General features: G+C 48.1%; 1 protein-coding gene across 3 annotated transcripts in view; it reads right to left on the bottom strand.

Annotated features, from left to right (window-relative positions):
* Positions 1 to 16,195, bottom strand: part of LOC135527788 (kelch domain-containing protein 8B-like) — a 214,301-nt gene that overhangs the window by 165,374 nt on the left and 32,732 nt on the right. The window lies entirely within an intron of this gene.

Raw genomic sequence — 16,195 nt, 5'->3', positions numbered from 1 at the left:
GAACCATGGAAAACAGCCCCAGACCATTATTCCTCATCCACCAAACTTTACAGTTGGCACTGCATTGGTGCAGGTAGCGTTCTCCCGATTTTCTGTTCAACCTGGTAATAAATTGCACCCACCTGGTATCTCAGGTCTAAATCAGTCCTTGATTAGATGGGAGGAACAGGTTAAAAAGCAGTGGAACTGGTTTTGAGGCCCGGATTTTAATATTGACGAGTCTAAGGGTCATTACTACCATCCTTTCTAGCCTGGCCCGAAAGTGTTGACTGCGGGAGCGCATTATTAATTTAATTATAAACACTTCAATTATAGTTTTAGATATACCAGACCTACCCTGTCGACCCCTCACCCCTCATCTCAGATATACCAGACCTACCCTGCCAACCCCTCATCTCAGGTATACCAGACCTATCCTGCTAACCCCTCATCTCAGATATACCAGACCTACCCTGCTAACCCCTCATCTCAGATATACCAGACCTACCCTGCTAACCCCTCATCTCAGATATACCAGACCTACCTGCTAACCCCTCATCTCAGATATACCAGACCTACCCTGCCAACCCCTCATCTCAGATATACCAGACCTACCCTGCCAACCCTTCACCCCTCATCTCAGATATACCAGACATACCCTGCCAACCCTTCACCCCTCATCTCGGATATACCAGACCTACCCTGCCAACCCTTCACCCCTCATCTCGGATATACCAGACCTACCCTGCCAACCCTTCACCCCTCATCTCAGATATACCAGACATACCCTGCCAACACTTCACCCCTCATCTCGGATATACCAGACCTACCCTGCCAACCCTTCACCCCTCATCTCGGATATACCAGACCTACCCTGCCAACCCTTCACCCCTCATCTCAGATATACCAGACCTACCCTGCCAACCCTTCACCCCTCATCTCAGATATACCAGACCTACCCTGCCAACCCTTCACCCCTCATCTCAGATATACCAGACCTACCCTGCCAACCCTTCACCCCTCATCTCAGATATACCAGACCTACCCTGTGTTCCTCTTTAAACAGGAAACTGTCCCAATAAATTATGAGTTTGGATAGGTGGGGCTTAAAATGGTGGCTGGAATTGTGCTAATGTTTATCTATCGTACAAAGCAGATACGATAGTGACATTACCGGTGACGCGGATCCCATTTCCGACTCATCCTCTCTGTCCCAACTGACACTGGAACTTCTACAGAGGTTGATCAACGGTACATTGCCGGGAGCAACCCGTCTGTCTAAAGAGACTACACCCCCCCAAGCTCTTTCGTATTCATCTGCAAACCAGGGAGGTATACCCACAGGACTAAAGACCTGCCATTAGTAACCGCTAAGCATGGAAACAGACATATATACAGTCTGTGATGTCAGAAAGGACCGGTCAGGTCACCAGTGATACCAGTCAGTATTCAACGTCCATCCATGTCTGTGACGTCAGGAGATGACGTGGAAACTGTCCGTTCGGGGCAACAGTGATTGCTGTTACCTTCATGTAGGTTTTGCTTTTGCGTTGTGGATGGAGATGGTGGACGGTGGACGGTGGATGGTGATGGTGGATGGTGGATGGGGATGGTGGATGGGGATGGGGGATGGTGGATGGGGATGGTGGCTGGGGATAGTGGATGGTGGATGGGGATGGTGGATGGGGATGGTGGATGGGGATGGTGGATGGTGGATGGTGGATGGTGGATGGGGATGGTGGATGGTGGATGGTGGATGGTGGATGGGGATGGTGGATGGGGATGGTGGCTGGGGATAGTGGATGGGGATGGTGGATGGGGATGGTGGATGGTGGATGGTGGATGGGGGATGGGGATGGTGGATGGTGGATGGTGGATGGTGGATGGGGGATGGGGATGGTGGATGGGGATGGTGGATGGTGGATGGGGATGGTGGATGGGGGATGGTGGATGGGGATGGTGGATGGGGATGGTGGATGGTGGATGGTGGATGGTGGATGGGGATGGTGGATGGGGATGGTGGATGGGGATGGTGGATGGTGATGGTGGATGGGGATGGTGGATGGGGATGGTGGATGGGGATGGTGGATGGTGGATGGGGATGGTGGATGGTGATGGTGGATGGGGATGGTGGATGGTGGATGGTGATGGTGGATGGGGATGGTGGATGGGGATGGTGGATGGGGATGGTGGATGGTGGATGGGGATGGTGGATGGTGGATGGTGGATGGTGGATGGGGATGGTGGATGGTGGACGGAGACGGGGATGGTGGATGGGGATGGTGGATGGTGGATGGGGATGGTGGATGGTGATGGTGGATGGGGATGGTGGATGGTGGATGGGGATGGTGGATGGTGGATGGTGGATGGGGATGGTGGATGGTGGATGGGGATGGTGGATGGTGGATGGTGGATGGGGATGGTGGATGGGGATGGTGGATGGTGGATGGGGATGGTGGATGGGGATGGTGGATGGTGGATGGTGGATGGGGATGGTGGCTGGGGATAGTGGATGGGGATGGTGGATGGGGATGGTGGATGGGGATGGTGGCTGGGGATAGTGGATGGGGATGGTGGATGGGGATGGTGGATGGGGATGGTGGATGGTGGATGGTGGATGGGGATGGTGGATGGGGATGGTGGATGGGGATGGGGATGGTGGATGGTGGATGGGGATGGTGAATGGGGATGGTGGATGGGGATGGTGGATGGTGGATGGTGGATGGGGATGGTGGATGGGGATGGTGGATGGGGATGGTGGATGGGGATGGTGGATGGTGGATTGGGATGGTGGATGGTGATGGTGGATGGGGATGGTGGATGGTGGATGGGGATGGGGGATGGTGGACGGGGATGGGGATGGTGGATGGGGATGGTGGATGGGGATGGTGGATGGTGGATGGTGAATGGGGATGGTGGATGGGGATGGTGGATGGTGGATGGGGATGGTGGATGGGGATGGTGGATGGTGGATGGGGATGGTGGATGGGGATGGTGGATGGGGATGGTGGATGGGGATGGTGGACGGGGATGGTGGATGGGGATGGTGGATGGTGGATGGTGGATGGTGATGGTGGATGGTGGATGGTGGATGGTGGATGGGGATGGTGGATGGTGGATGGGGATGGTGGATGGTGGATGGGGATGGTGGATGGTGGATGGGGATGGTGAATGGGGATGGTGGATGGTGGATGTTGGATGGTGGATGGGGATGGTGGATGGTGGATGGGGATGGTGGATGGTGGATGGTGGATGGGGATGGTGGATGGGGATGGTGGATGGTGGATTGGGATGGTGGATGGTGATGGTGGATGGGGATGGTGGATGGTGGATGGGGATGGGGGATGGTGGACGGGGATGGGGATGGTGGATGGGGATGGTGGATGGGGATGGTGGATGGTGGATGGTGATGGTGGATGGGGATGGTGGATGGTGGATGGGGATGGTGGATGGGGATGGTGGATGGTGGATGGGGATGGTGGATGGGGATGGTGGACGGGGACGGGGATGGTGGACGGGGATGGTGGATGGTGGATGGGGATGGTGGATGGTGATGGTGGATGGTGGATGGTGGATGGTGGATGGGGATGGTGGATGGGGATGGTGGATGGTGGATGGGGATGGTGGATGGTGGATGGGGATGGTGGATGGTGGATGGTGGATGGTGGATGGGGATGGTGGATGGTGGATGGGGATGGTGGATGGGGATGGTGGATGGTGGATGGGGATGGTGGATGGGGATGGTGGCTGGGGATAGTGGATGGGGATGGTGGATGGTGGATGGTGGATGGTGGATGGGGGATGGGGATGGTGGATGGTGGATGGGGATGGTGAATGGGGATGGTGGATGGGGATGGTGGATGGTGGATGGTGGATGGGGATGGTGGATGGTGGATGGGGATGGTGGATGGGGATGGTGGATGGTGGATTGGGATGGTGGATGGTGATGGTGGATGGGGATGGTGGATGGTGGATGGGGGATGGTGGACGGGGATGGGGATGGTGGATGGGGATGGGGATGGTGGATGGGAATGGTGGATGGTGGATGGTGGATGGGGATGGTGGATGGGGATAGTGGATGGGGATGGTGGATGGGGATGGTGGATGGGGATGGTGGATGGTGGATGGGGATGGTGGATGGTGGATGGGGATGGTGAATGGGGATGGTGGATGGGGATGGTGGATGGTGGATGGTGGATGGTGGATGGTGGATGGGGATGGTGGATGGTGGATGGTGGATTGGGATGGTGGATGGGGATGGTGGATGGGGATGGTGGATGGTGGATGGGGATGGGGGATGGTGGACGGGGATGGGGATGGTGGATGGGGATGGGGATGGTGGATGGGGATGGTGGATGGTGGATGGTGGATGGGGATGGTGGATGGTGGATGGTGGATGGTGGATGGTGGATGGGGATGGTGGATGGTGGATGGTGGATGGTGGATGGGGATGGTGGATGGACATAAGCATCTGCCTTTGAATGTTGCATGTTTGAATACAGCGATAGAAAGTTAGTTTTGTTTTAAGCCTATCCCAAACCTTAACCCTTACCTTAACCATTCTGAGTTAATGCCTCATCTTAAGATTTCAGAGGTGATGCCTAAACTTAACCTTAAACACTTTGAAATTTGACGTTTGGAACAACTTCGAAATTTGAAGCTTGAGAAACATGGATGAACGTCAAATTCTGAGGTGAGACTGTGAGATCTAGTTGGAGAGGACATAAAGATTAGTTGGTATATACAGTCTGACGTTAGAGAGGACATAAAGATTAGTTGGTATATACAGTCTGACGTTAGAGAGGACATAAAGATTAGTTGGTATATACAGCCTAGTGGTTAGAGAGGACATAAAGATTAGGTGGTTTATACAGTCTGTGACATTAGAGAGGACATAGGGATTAGTTGGTTTATACAGTCTGACGTTAGAGAGGACATTAAGATTAGTTGGTATATACAGTCTGACGTTAGAGAGGACATAAAGATTAGTTGGTATATACAGTCTGTGACATTAGAGAGGACATAAAGATTAGTTGGTTTATACAGTCTGACGTTAGAGAGGACATAGGGATTAGTTGGTTTATACAGTCTGACATTAGAGAGGACATAAAGATTAGTTGGTTTATACAGTCTGTGACATTAGAGAGGACATAAAGATTAGTTGGTTTATACAGTCTGACGTTAGAGAGGACATAAAGATTAGTTGGTTTATACAGTCTGTGACATTAGAGAGGACATAAAGATTAGTTGGTTTATACAGTCTGTGACATTAGAGAGGACATAAAGATTAGTTGGTTTATACAGTCTGTGACAGAGAGGACATAAAGATTAGTTGGTTTATACAGTCTGTGACATTAGAGAGGACATAAAGATTAGTTGGTTTATACAGTCTGACGTTAGAGAGGACATAAAGATTAGTTGGTTTATACAGTCTGACGTTAGAGAGGACATAAAGATTAGTTGGTATATACAGTCTGACGTTAGAGAGGACATAAAGATTAGTTGGTATATACAGTCTGACGTTAGAGAGGACATAAAGATTAGTTGGTTTATACAGTCTGTGACATTAGAGAGGACATAAAGATTAGTTGGTATATACAGTCTGACGTTAGAGAGGACATAGATTAGTTGGTTTATACAGTCTGACGTTAGAGAAGACATAGATTAGTTGGTATATACAGTCTGACGTTAGAGAGGACATAAAGATTAATTGGTATATACAGTCTGACGTTAGAGAGGACATAAAGATTAGTTGGTTTATACAGTCTGACGTTAGAGAGGACATAAAGATTAGTTGGTTTATACAGTCTGTGACATTAGAGAGGACATAAAGATTAGTTGGTATATACAGTCTGACGTTAGAGAGGACAAAGATTAGTTGGTTTATACAGTCTGACGTTAGAGAGGACAAAGATTAGTTGGTTTATACAGTCTGTGACATTAGAGAGGACAAAGATTAGTTGGTTTATACAGTCTGACGTTAGAGAGGACATAGAGATTAGTTGGTTTATACAGTTTGTGACATTAGAGAGGACATAAAGATTAGTTGGTTTATACAGTCTGACGTTAGAGAGGACATAAAGATTAGTTGGTTTATACAGTCTGTGACATTAGAGAGGACATAAAGATTAGTTGGTTTATACAGTCTGACGTTAGAGAGGACACAAAGATTAGTTGGTTTATACAGTCTGACGTTAGAGAGGACATAGGGATTAGTTGGTTTATACAGTCTGACGTTAGAGAGGACAAAGATTAGTTGGTTTATACAGTCTGACGTTAGAGAGGACAAAGATTAGTTGGTTTATACAGTCTGACGTTAGAGAGGACAAAGATTAGTTGGTTTATACAGTCTGTGACGTTAGAGAGGACAAAGATTAGTTGGTTTATACAGTCTGTGACATTAGAGAGGACATAAAGATTAGTTGGTATATACAGTCTGACGTTAGAGAGGACATAAAGATTAGTTGGTATATACAGTCTGACGTTAGAGAGGACATAGGGATTAGTTGGTTTATACAGTCTGTGACATTAGAGAGGACAAAGATTAGTTGGTATATACAGTCTGACGTTAGAGAGGACATAAAGATTAGTTGGTATATACAGTCTGACGTTAGAGAGGACATAGGGATTAGTTGGTTTATACAGTCTGTGACATTAGAGAGGACATAAAGATTAGTTGGTTTATACAGTCTGACGTTAGAGAGGACATAGGGATTAGTTGGTTTATACAGTCTGACGTTAGAGAGGACATAAAGATTAGTTGGTTTATACAGTCTGACGTTAGAGAGGACATAAAGATTAGTTGGTATATACAGCCTAGTGGTTAGAGCAGGTAGCCTAGTGGTTAGAGTGTAGAGGAGGCAGGTAGCCTAGTGGTTAGAGGGTAGAGGAGGCAGGTAGCCTAGTGGTTAGAGCAGGTAGCCTAGTGGTTAGAGCAGGTAGCCTAGTGGTTAGAGCAGGTAGCCTAGTGGTTAGATCAGGTAGCCTAGTGGTTAAAGCAGGTAGACTAGTGGTTAGAGCAGGTAGCCTAGTGGTTAGAGCAGGTAGCCTAGTGGTTCGAGCAGGTAGCCTAGTGGTTAGAGCAGGTAGCCTAGTGGTTAGAGCAGGTATCCTAGTGGTTAGAGCAGGTAGCCTAGTGGTTAAAGCAGGTAGCCTAGTGGTTAGAGTGTTGGGCCAGTAACCGAAAGGTTTCTAGATTGAATCCCCGAGTTGACAAGGTACAATTCTGTTGTTCTGCCCCTGAACAAGGCAGTTAACCCACTGTTCCTAGGCAGTCATTGTAAATTAGAACATGTTCTTAACTGACTTGCCAGGTTAAATAAAGGTTAAATTAAAAAATTAAAAATACGTAGATAGAACGTGATTCATCTTCATTTCTACTTCAGCCTCTCATTAATTCATGGCTGATTTCAGACAGAGTGGTGTGTCAGTGAATTACTAATGACACTTCCTCATACAGGGCGCAGAGCAACCCTCCTTCTGCTTCCTAAAGCCCTTCAAACCTCCCTCTGCTTCCTAACGCCCTTCAACCCTCCCTCTGCTTCCTAACGCCCTTCAACCCTCCCTCTGTTTCCTAACGCCCTTCAAACCTCCCTCTGCTTCCTAACGCCCTTCAAACCTCCCTCTGCTTCCTAAAGCCCTTCAAACCTCCCTCTGCTTCCTAACGCCCTTCAAACCTCCCTCTGCTTCCTAAAGCCCTTCAACCCTGCCTCTGCTTCCTAACGCCCTTCAACCCTCCCTCTGCTTCCTAACGCCCTTCAACCCTCCCTCTGCTTCCTAACGCCCTTCAACACTCCCTCTGCTTCCTAACGCCCTTCAACCCTGCCTCTGTTTCCTAACGCCCTTCAACCCTCCCTCTGCTTCCTAACGCCCTTCAACCCTGCCTCTGTTTCCTAACGCCCTTCAACCCTCCCTCTGCTTCCTAATGCCCTTCAACCCTCCCTCTGTTTCCTAACGCCCTTCAACCCTCCTTCTGCTTCCTAAAGCCCTTCAAACCTCCCTCTGTTTCCTAACGCCCTTCAACCCTCCCTCTGCTTCCTAACGCCCTTCAACCCTCCCTCTGCTTCCTAACGCCCTTCAACCCTGCCTCTGCTTCCTAATGCCCTTCAACCCTCCCTCTGCTTCCTAACGCCCTTCAACCCTGCCTCTGTTTCCTAATGCCCTTCAACCCTCCCTCTGCTTCCTAATGCCCTTCAACCCTCCCTCTGCTTCCTAACGCCCTTCAACCCTGCCTCTGTTTCCTAACGCCCTTCAACCCTCCCTCTGCTTCCTAACGCCCTTCAACCCTCCCTCTGCTTCCTAACGCCCTTCAACCCTCCCTCTGCTTCCTAAAGCCCTTCAAACCTCCCTCTGCTTCCTAACGCCCTTCAACCCTCCCTCTGCTTCCTAACGCCCTTCAACCCTCCCTCTGCTTCCTAATGCCCTTCAACCCTCCCTCTGCTTCCTAACGCCCTTCAACCCTGCCTCTGTTTCCTAACGCCCTTCAACCCTCCCTCTGCTTCCTAATGCCCTTCAACCCTCCCTCTGCTTCCTAACGCCCTTCAACCCTCCCTCTGCTTCCTAACGCCCTTCAACCCTCCCTCTGCTTCCTAACGCCCTTCAACCCTCCCTCTGCTTCCTAATGCCCTTCAACCCTCCCTCTGCTTCCTAACGCCCTTCAACCCTCCCTCTGCTTCCTAACGCCCTTCAACCCTCCCTCTGCTTCCTAACGCCCTTCAACCCTCCCTCTGTTTCCTAACGCCCTTCAACCCTCCCTCTGCTTCCTAACGCCCTTCAACCCTCCCTCTGTTTCCTAACGCCCTTCAACCCTCCCTCTGCTTCCTAACGCCCTTCAACCCTCCCTCTGCTTCCTAACGCCCTTCAATATTTATATTTCAATGTATTTTGTATTTATTTTATCTTTACCTCTGCGTTGTTGGAAATGGATCCGTAAGTAAGCATTTCACTGTTAGTCTACGAAGCATGTGACAAATAAAATGTGATTTGACTTGAATCCTCCCAATGCTTCCTACCACCCTTCAGCCAAAAGTGAAATAAACCAGAGGAACACTGCTCAGAGGAATGGAGGATAGAGAGAGAGAGAGACGCAAAGGGAGAAGACGAGAGGAGGATCGAATGGGAGGAGTGTGTGCCAGGGGGTTGGGTGACAGGGGCAGGAGGGTTGGTGACATAGGCAGGGGGGTGGATGGCAGGGGCAGGAGGGTTGGTGATAGGGGCAGGGGATTGAGGAGTGGGGCAGGAGGGTTGGTGAGAGGGGCAGGAGGGTTGGTGATAGGGGCAGGAGGGTTGGTGACAGGGGCAGGGTGCCGGCCAGAGTCAGACAGGATACATAAGGAGACTATCTCAATGAGCTTTCATAATGAGACACTCATATTCAGTTACTAATTCTCATCAACGCCAGGGGGTATTTGTGTGTGTGCGTGTGTGTGTGTGTGTGCGTGTGTGTGTGTGTGTGTGTGTGTGTGTGTGTGTGTGTGTGTGTGTGTGTGTGTGTGTGTGTTGGTTGGCAGGAATACTGGATGGTAATATTGGCTATGCTCTGTGCATTCACATCAGACAGACCTAGCATTTTTTAAAGGAGAGACAGACAGCCAGACAGCCAGCCAGCCAGACAGACAGACAGACAGACAGACAGACAGACAGGCAGGCAGGCAGACAGACTCACTAGAGAGAGAGTGAGGAAAAGAGTAAGAGACACACATTCACTAAAGAGAGAGAGAGAGAGAGAGAGAGAGAGAGAGAGAGAGAGAGAGAGAGAGAGAGAGAGAGAGAGAGAGAGAGAGAGAGAGAGAGAGAGAGAGAGAGAGAGAGAGAGAGAGAGAGAGAGAGAGAGAGAGAGAACAAGTGTGTGAGAGGGAATACCTCACAGGGGACATTAGAAACATCCAAACATCCAACTGCCAGTCAACAGAAAGTCTCTTATCCAGAGTCACTTACAGGATGCAATTTCCCTAAAGTGCCTTGCTCAAGGACACAGGCAGCGATTTCACCTTTTGGTTACTGGCTCTTAAACGCTAGGCTACCTGACGCCTTTACTAAACCTATAAATCATCCATGGATCCTACTTTAAAGCAGTGATCCTCATTCCTGCTTCTGGAAAGATACAGCTGCATGTTTTTGTCCCAGATCAGCAGTGAAACACCTGATCTGAGACTAATTACAGTCTAAGGACTGATAAGCTAACTAATGGCTGCAGGTTTGTGAGTGAAAACATGGGCTTTTTCGAAATAAAAACCGCTGAATTACAAAACTAAATATATATTTATTTCCAAAGATGAGACGGAATTTCAATACCCACCCTCCTGTTCCTGTTTTGTATTCCCTTTAAATCGCCATAGAAACGTTCCCTCTCAACGTAGATGGATCGCGGTTACAGGCAATGAAAGCCAAGGATCTGGAGGGAAAACGACAAAAGTATCAAGCCGATTTTGATTGGTCAAACCGGCGGAAAACACCTACAAATGGTACCACCTCACAACAGCAAATATGGTCGAGATACAACCAAGAGCGTCGCAGGCTAAACCAGCAACGGTCACAGCAAATTAACGTTCTTATTTCATCAACACTGTCAAGTACAAATATATTAAGGCAATAATATTGTAGAGAACAATCCCATGTTTAATTATATGTCATTTATAATGACATAGAGTAAAGAAAACCACGTTTTGACATTCATTTCGTAGCACCCTCTTGAGTTGCCTCGTTTTTCTCTACATTGTACAGCAGTAAGTGAGTGAACGCCCTAAAATACATATACAAATGATTTGATGAAACATTGAATTTGGCTTTAACTGCCATAGCCCATAGAACCACATTAAATAACATATAAATAAATGGCAAATCATAAAGTCTATGTGATGCAGAGAACCTTGAAAGCCAGTTTTAGCACCCATAAATGTCATGAAAGATAGATTTATAGTATAAATGCACACCCGAGAGATTTCTAATATCTCTCAGATATAGGTCAGATACTTCAAAACCTTGTTCCTTAGGATTTATTTTATGGTTTATTTAACTCCTTTAAGATTATTTTTTTACAGCACCAGTACCCCAGTCCCTCTAGGATGTCGCTGGTATCTTTCGTGATATTTGCAGATAAAAATGCTTAATTTTGCTGTAGCAATTCTGACATTTTTTCATGGCAATATGCTATGATTTTGTTCCAATTTGTCGGTGGTTGAAATTGTGAGTTCTATTTTTGTACTGCGGTGATGGATCAGTTTTATGCGATTACATTGCAATGATTTTATGAGGAAATACAGCAATTGGTCAAATTTACAAGCATAAAATGCGGAAAATTGTTGATTATGCAAAAAAACGTTGCATTCGCAGAATCGTGGAATCCAGGAGGGACTATAACCATCAAACTCTGGAGCTCAAAGCTCCACTGCATTCTTTCATTGTTCCTAGTTTCTAATCAGGGACTGACTTAGACCTGGGACGGGTGCAATGTGTGCAAATCATTATCAGGTAGAAAAGAAAAACATCAAGTTTTGAACCTCCAACACACTAACTGTCACGGCCATCGAAAGAAGTGGACCAAAGTGCAGCGTGGTGAGCGTACATTTATTTATTTTTTTAAATGTCGGCAACAAAACAAACAAAAGAAACAACCGTGAAGCTTACAGGGCTAAGTGTCACAAACAAAGTTAACTACCCACACTGAAAGGAGGGGAAAAGGGCTACCTACGTATGGTTCCCAATCAGAGACAACGATAGACAGCTGTCCCCGATTGAGAACCATACCCGGCCAAAACATAGAAATAAAGAAACATAGAAAACAAAAAAATAGAATGCCCACCCCACATCACACCCTGACCTAACCAAATAGAGAAATAAAACGGCTCTCTACGGTCAGGGCGTGACACTATCACATTATCTGTGATTGAAATGTACTGTGAAACAAAAATATCCTACTGCACATGAAAAAAATGACTTTTTCTTGTGCCTGTCACAATGTTCCAATAAGCAATTTGTGTCTATTTCACAATAATGTGTGATAGTGGGTTAGGACCTCGTAGGGTAAGAGTTATCCATGGACTATAACATCCTCACGCTTTTGTTAGCTCACTCAGGCTCCTAGAACTCCTGGCCTGACTCCTAGACCTCCTGGCCTGACTCCTAGAACTCCTGGCCTGACTCCTAGAACTCCTGGCCTGACTCCTAGAACTCCTGGCCTGACTCCTAGAACTGGGGGGGGGTCCAGTAGTTGTTAAATAGACTGGTTTCTTGTGGGAAAACAGTACCTAGTGTTGAGTGAAGGTGTACTTCAGCTACGATCTGAAACTGCCTCTGAGAATGTAATGTTCTATTTCCTACTGGATATTATTCTATTAGGCTCTGATTTTAGATAAGGGTAATTCATATCCTTCGATAGAGAGGGGGCTGTGTAAGTCACTGTGAATGTGGAGGTTAAACAGTGTGATTCTGTCAGCTTGGCGCTCCTTCCCACCCCAGACGATACAGTATCCCTGCCTCGTGCTAAGGTTAAGGCTGTATAGTCCACAGTGCAGAGGCACAGCACAGGCACCCAAATCCCCCCCACCCCTCTTCTCTCCTGGGTGAAGGAAACTTCCCATCCGGAAAGGGAAATGAGCTCGAGAAGCTGCAGTGCAAAGCATCAGCCACACACACACACACACACACACACACACACCCACACCCACACCCACACCCACACCCACACACACACACACACACACTCTTAAGATACTTCACTAGCAAACTTTCCTCTTTGTGGTGGGTTTATTTGCTCTCTCCCTGAGCATCACATCAGCCACAGTAAAGCCCTGGGGCTTCTACCATAATATAAGTAGCTTTGCTGGGAGTATGAGTGAGTGTCAGGAAAGGGCAGTCAGCCCCTACAGGCAAGATAAAGAGGGAGACTTTACTGTCTGGAGACCTCTGACTTTGTATTTAATTAAAATCTACCCTAATCTAAAGACAGCATTATTTAATTGCCAAAGTTATGTGATTTTACAAGTTTTTAAGCACAGAGGATCAGGTTTCAGAAGCTGTGCAAAAAAAAATACTTAAATCACATGGGCTGTACTGTGTCTCCCAGAATAGCAGACATTATGCTTTAGCAGCATACGTCAACATTTTTCCCATGAAGGTCTGGTGTACAGACAGATTATTACACATGGGAGGAGGGCGGGCGGTGGGGTAGGGGATAGAGAGGAGGAAACACTACTGGGATAGAGAGGAGGAAACACTACTGGGATAGAGAGGAGGAAACACTACTGGGATAGAGAGGAGGAAACACTACTGGGATAGAGAGGAGGAGACACTACTGGGATAGAGAGGAGGAGACACTACTGGGATAGAGAGGAGGAAACACTACTGGGATAGAGAGGAGGAAACACTACTGGGATAGAGAGGAGGAAACACTACTGGGATAGAGAGGAGGAAACACTACTGGGATAGAGAGGAGGAAACACTACTGGGATAGAGAGGAGGAAACACTACTGGGATAGAGAGGAGGAAACACTACTGGGATAGAGAGGAGGAAACACTACTGGGATAGAGAGGAGGAAACACTACTGGGATAGAGAGGAGGAAACACTACTGGGATAGAGAGGACACTACTGGGATAGAGAGGAGGAAACACTACTGGGATAGAGAGGAGGAATCACTACTGGGATAGAGAGGAGGAAACACTACTGGGATAGAGAGGAGGAAACACTACTGGGATAGAGAGGAGGAAACACTACTGGGATAGAGAGGAGGAAACACTACTGGGATAGAGAGGAGGAAACACTACTGGGATAGAGAGGAGGAAACACTACTGGGATAGAGAGGAGGAATCACTACTGGGATAGAGAGGAGGAAACACTACTGGGATAGAGAGGAGGAAACACTACTGGGATAGAGAGGAGGAAACACTACTGGGATAGAGAGGAGGAAACACTACTGGGATAGAGAGGAGGAAACACTACTGGGATAGAGAGGAGGAAACACTACTGGGATAGAGAGGAGGAAACACTACTGGGATAGAGAGGAGGAATCACTACTGGGATAGAGAGGAGGAAACACTACTGGGATAGAGAGGAGGAATCACTACTGGGATAGAGAGGAGGAAACACTACTGGGATAGAGAGGAGGAAACACTACTGGGATAGAGAGGAGGAAACACTACTGGGATAGAGAGGAGGAAACACTACTGGGATAGAGAGGAGGAAACACTACTGGGATAGAGAGGAGGAAACACTACTGGGATAGAGAGGAGGAAACACTACTGGGATAGAGAGGAGGAAACACTACTGGGATAGAGAGGAGGAAACACTACTGGGATAGAGAGGAGGAGACACTACTGGGATAGAGAGGAGGAAACACTACTGGGATAGAGAGGAGGAAACACTACTGGGATAGAGAGGAGGAAACACTACTGGGATAGAGAGGAGGAAACACTACTGGGATAGAGAGGAGGAATCACTACTGGGATAGAGAGGAGGAAACACTACTGGGATAGAGAGGAGGAAACACTACTGGGATAGAGAGGAGGAGACACTACTGGGATAGAGAGGAGGAAACACTACTGGGATAGAGAGGAGGAAACACTACTGGGATAGAGAGGAGGAAACACTACTGGGATAGAGAGGAGGAAACACTACTGGGATAGAGAGGAGGAAACACTACTGGGATAGAGAGGAGGAAACACTACTGGGATAGAGAGGAGGAAACACTACTGGGATAGAGAGGAGGAATCACTACTGGGATAGAGAGGAGGAAACACTACTGGGATAGAGAGGAGGAATCACTACTGGGATAGAGAGGAGGAGACACTACTGGGATAGAGAGGAGGAATCACTACTGGGATAGAGAGGAGGAAACACTACTGGGATAGAGAGGAGGAAACACTACTGGGATAGAGAGGAGGAAACACTACTGGGATAGAGAGGAGGAGACACTACTGGGATAGAGAGGAGGAAACACTACTGGGATAGAGAGGAGGAGACACTACTGGGATAGAGAGGACACTACTGGGATAGAGAGGAGGAAACACTACTGGGATAGAGAGGACACTACTGGGATAGAGAGGAGGAAACACTACTGGGATAGAGAGGAGGAAACACTACTGGGATAGAGAGGAGGAAACACTACTGGGATAGAGAGGAGGAAACACTACTGGGATAGAGAGGAGGAAACACTACTGGGATAGAGAGGAGGAGACACTACTGGGATAGAGAGGAGGAAACACTACTGGGATAGGGAGGAGGAAACACTACTGGGATAGAGAGGAGGAAACACTACTGGGATAGAGAGGAGGAAACACTACTGGGATAGAGAGGAGGAAACACTACTGGGATAGAGAGGAGGAAACACTACTGGGATAGAGAGGAGGAAACACTACTGGGATAGAGAGGAGGAAACACTACTGGGATAGAGAGGAGGAAACACTACTGGGATAGAGAGGAGGAGACACTACTGGGATAGAGAGGAGGAAACACTACTGGGATAGAGAGGAGGAAACACTACTGGGATAGAGAGGAGGAGACACTACTGGGATAGAGAGGAGGAGACACTACTGGGATAGAGAGGAGGAAACACTACTGGGATAGAGAGGAGGAGACACTACTGGGATAGAGAGGAGGAAACACTACTGGGATAGAGAGGACACTACTGGGATAGAGAGGACACTACTGGGATAGAGAGGACACTACTGGGATAGAGAGGAGGAATCACTACTGGGATAGAGAGGAGGAAACACTACTGGGATAGAGAGGAGGAAACACTACTGGGATAGAGAGGAGGAAACACTACTGGGATAGAGAGGAGGAAACACTACTGGGATAGAGAGGAGGAAACACTACTGGGATAGAGAGGAGGAGACACTACTGGGATAGAGAGGAGGAGACACTACTGGGATAGAGAGGAGGAAACACTACTGGGATAGAGAGGAGGAAACACTACTGGGATAGAGAGGAGGAAACACTACTGGGATAGAGAGGAGGAAACACTACTGGGATAGAGAGGAGGAAACACTACTGGGATAGAGAGGAGGAAACACTACTGGGATAGAGAGGAGGAAACACTACTGGGATAGAGAGGAGGAAACACTACTGGGATAGAGAGGAGGAAACACTACTGGGATAGAGAGGAGGAAACACTACTGGGATAGAGAGGAGGAAACACTACTGGGATAGAGAGGAGGAAACACTACTGGGATAGAGAGGAGGAAACACTACTGGGATAGAGAGGAGGAATCACTACTGGG

The sequence above is a fragment of the Oncorhynchus masou genome, chromosome 33, assembly GCF_036934945.1.
Source record: "Oncorhynchus masou masou isolate Uvic2021 chromosome 33, UVic_Omas_1.1, whole genome shotgun sequence".
NCBI lineage: Eukaryota > Metazoa > Chordata > Actinopteri > Salmoniformes > Salmonidae > Oncorhynchus > Oncorhynchus masou.
The sequence above is the reverse complement of the archived record's forward strand: the minus strand, read 5'-3'. Positions and strand labels throughout refer to the sequence as shown.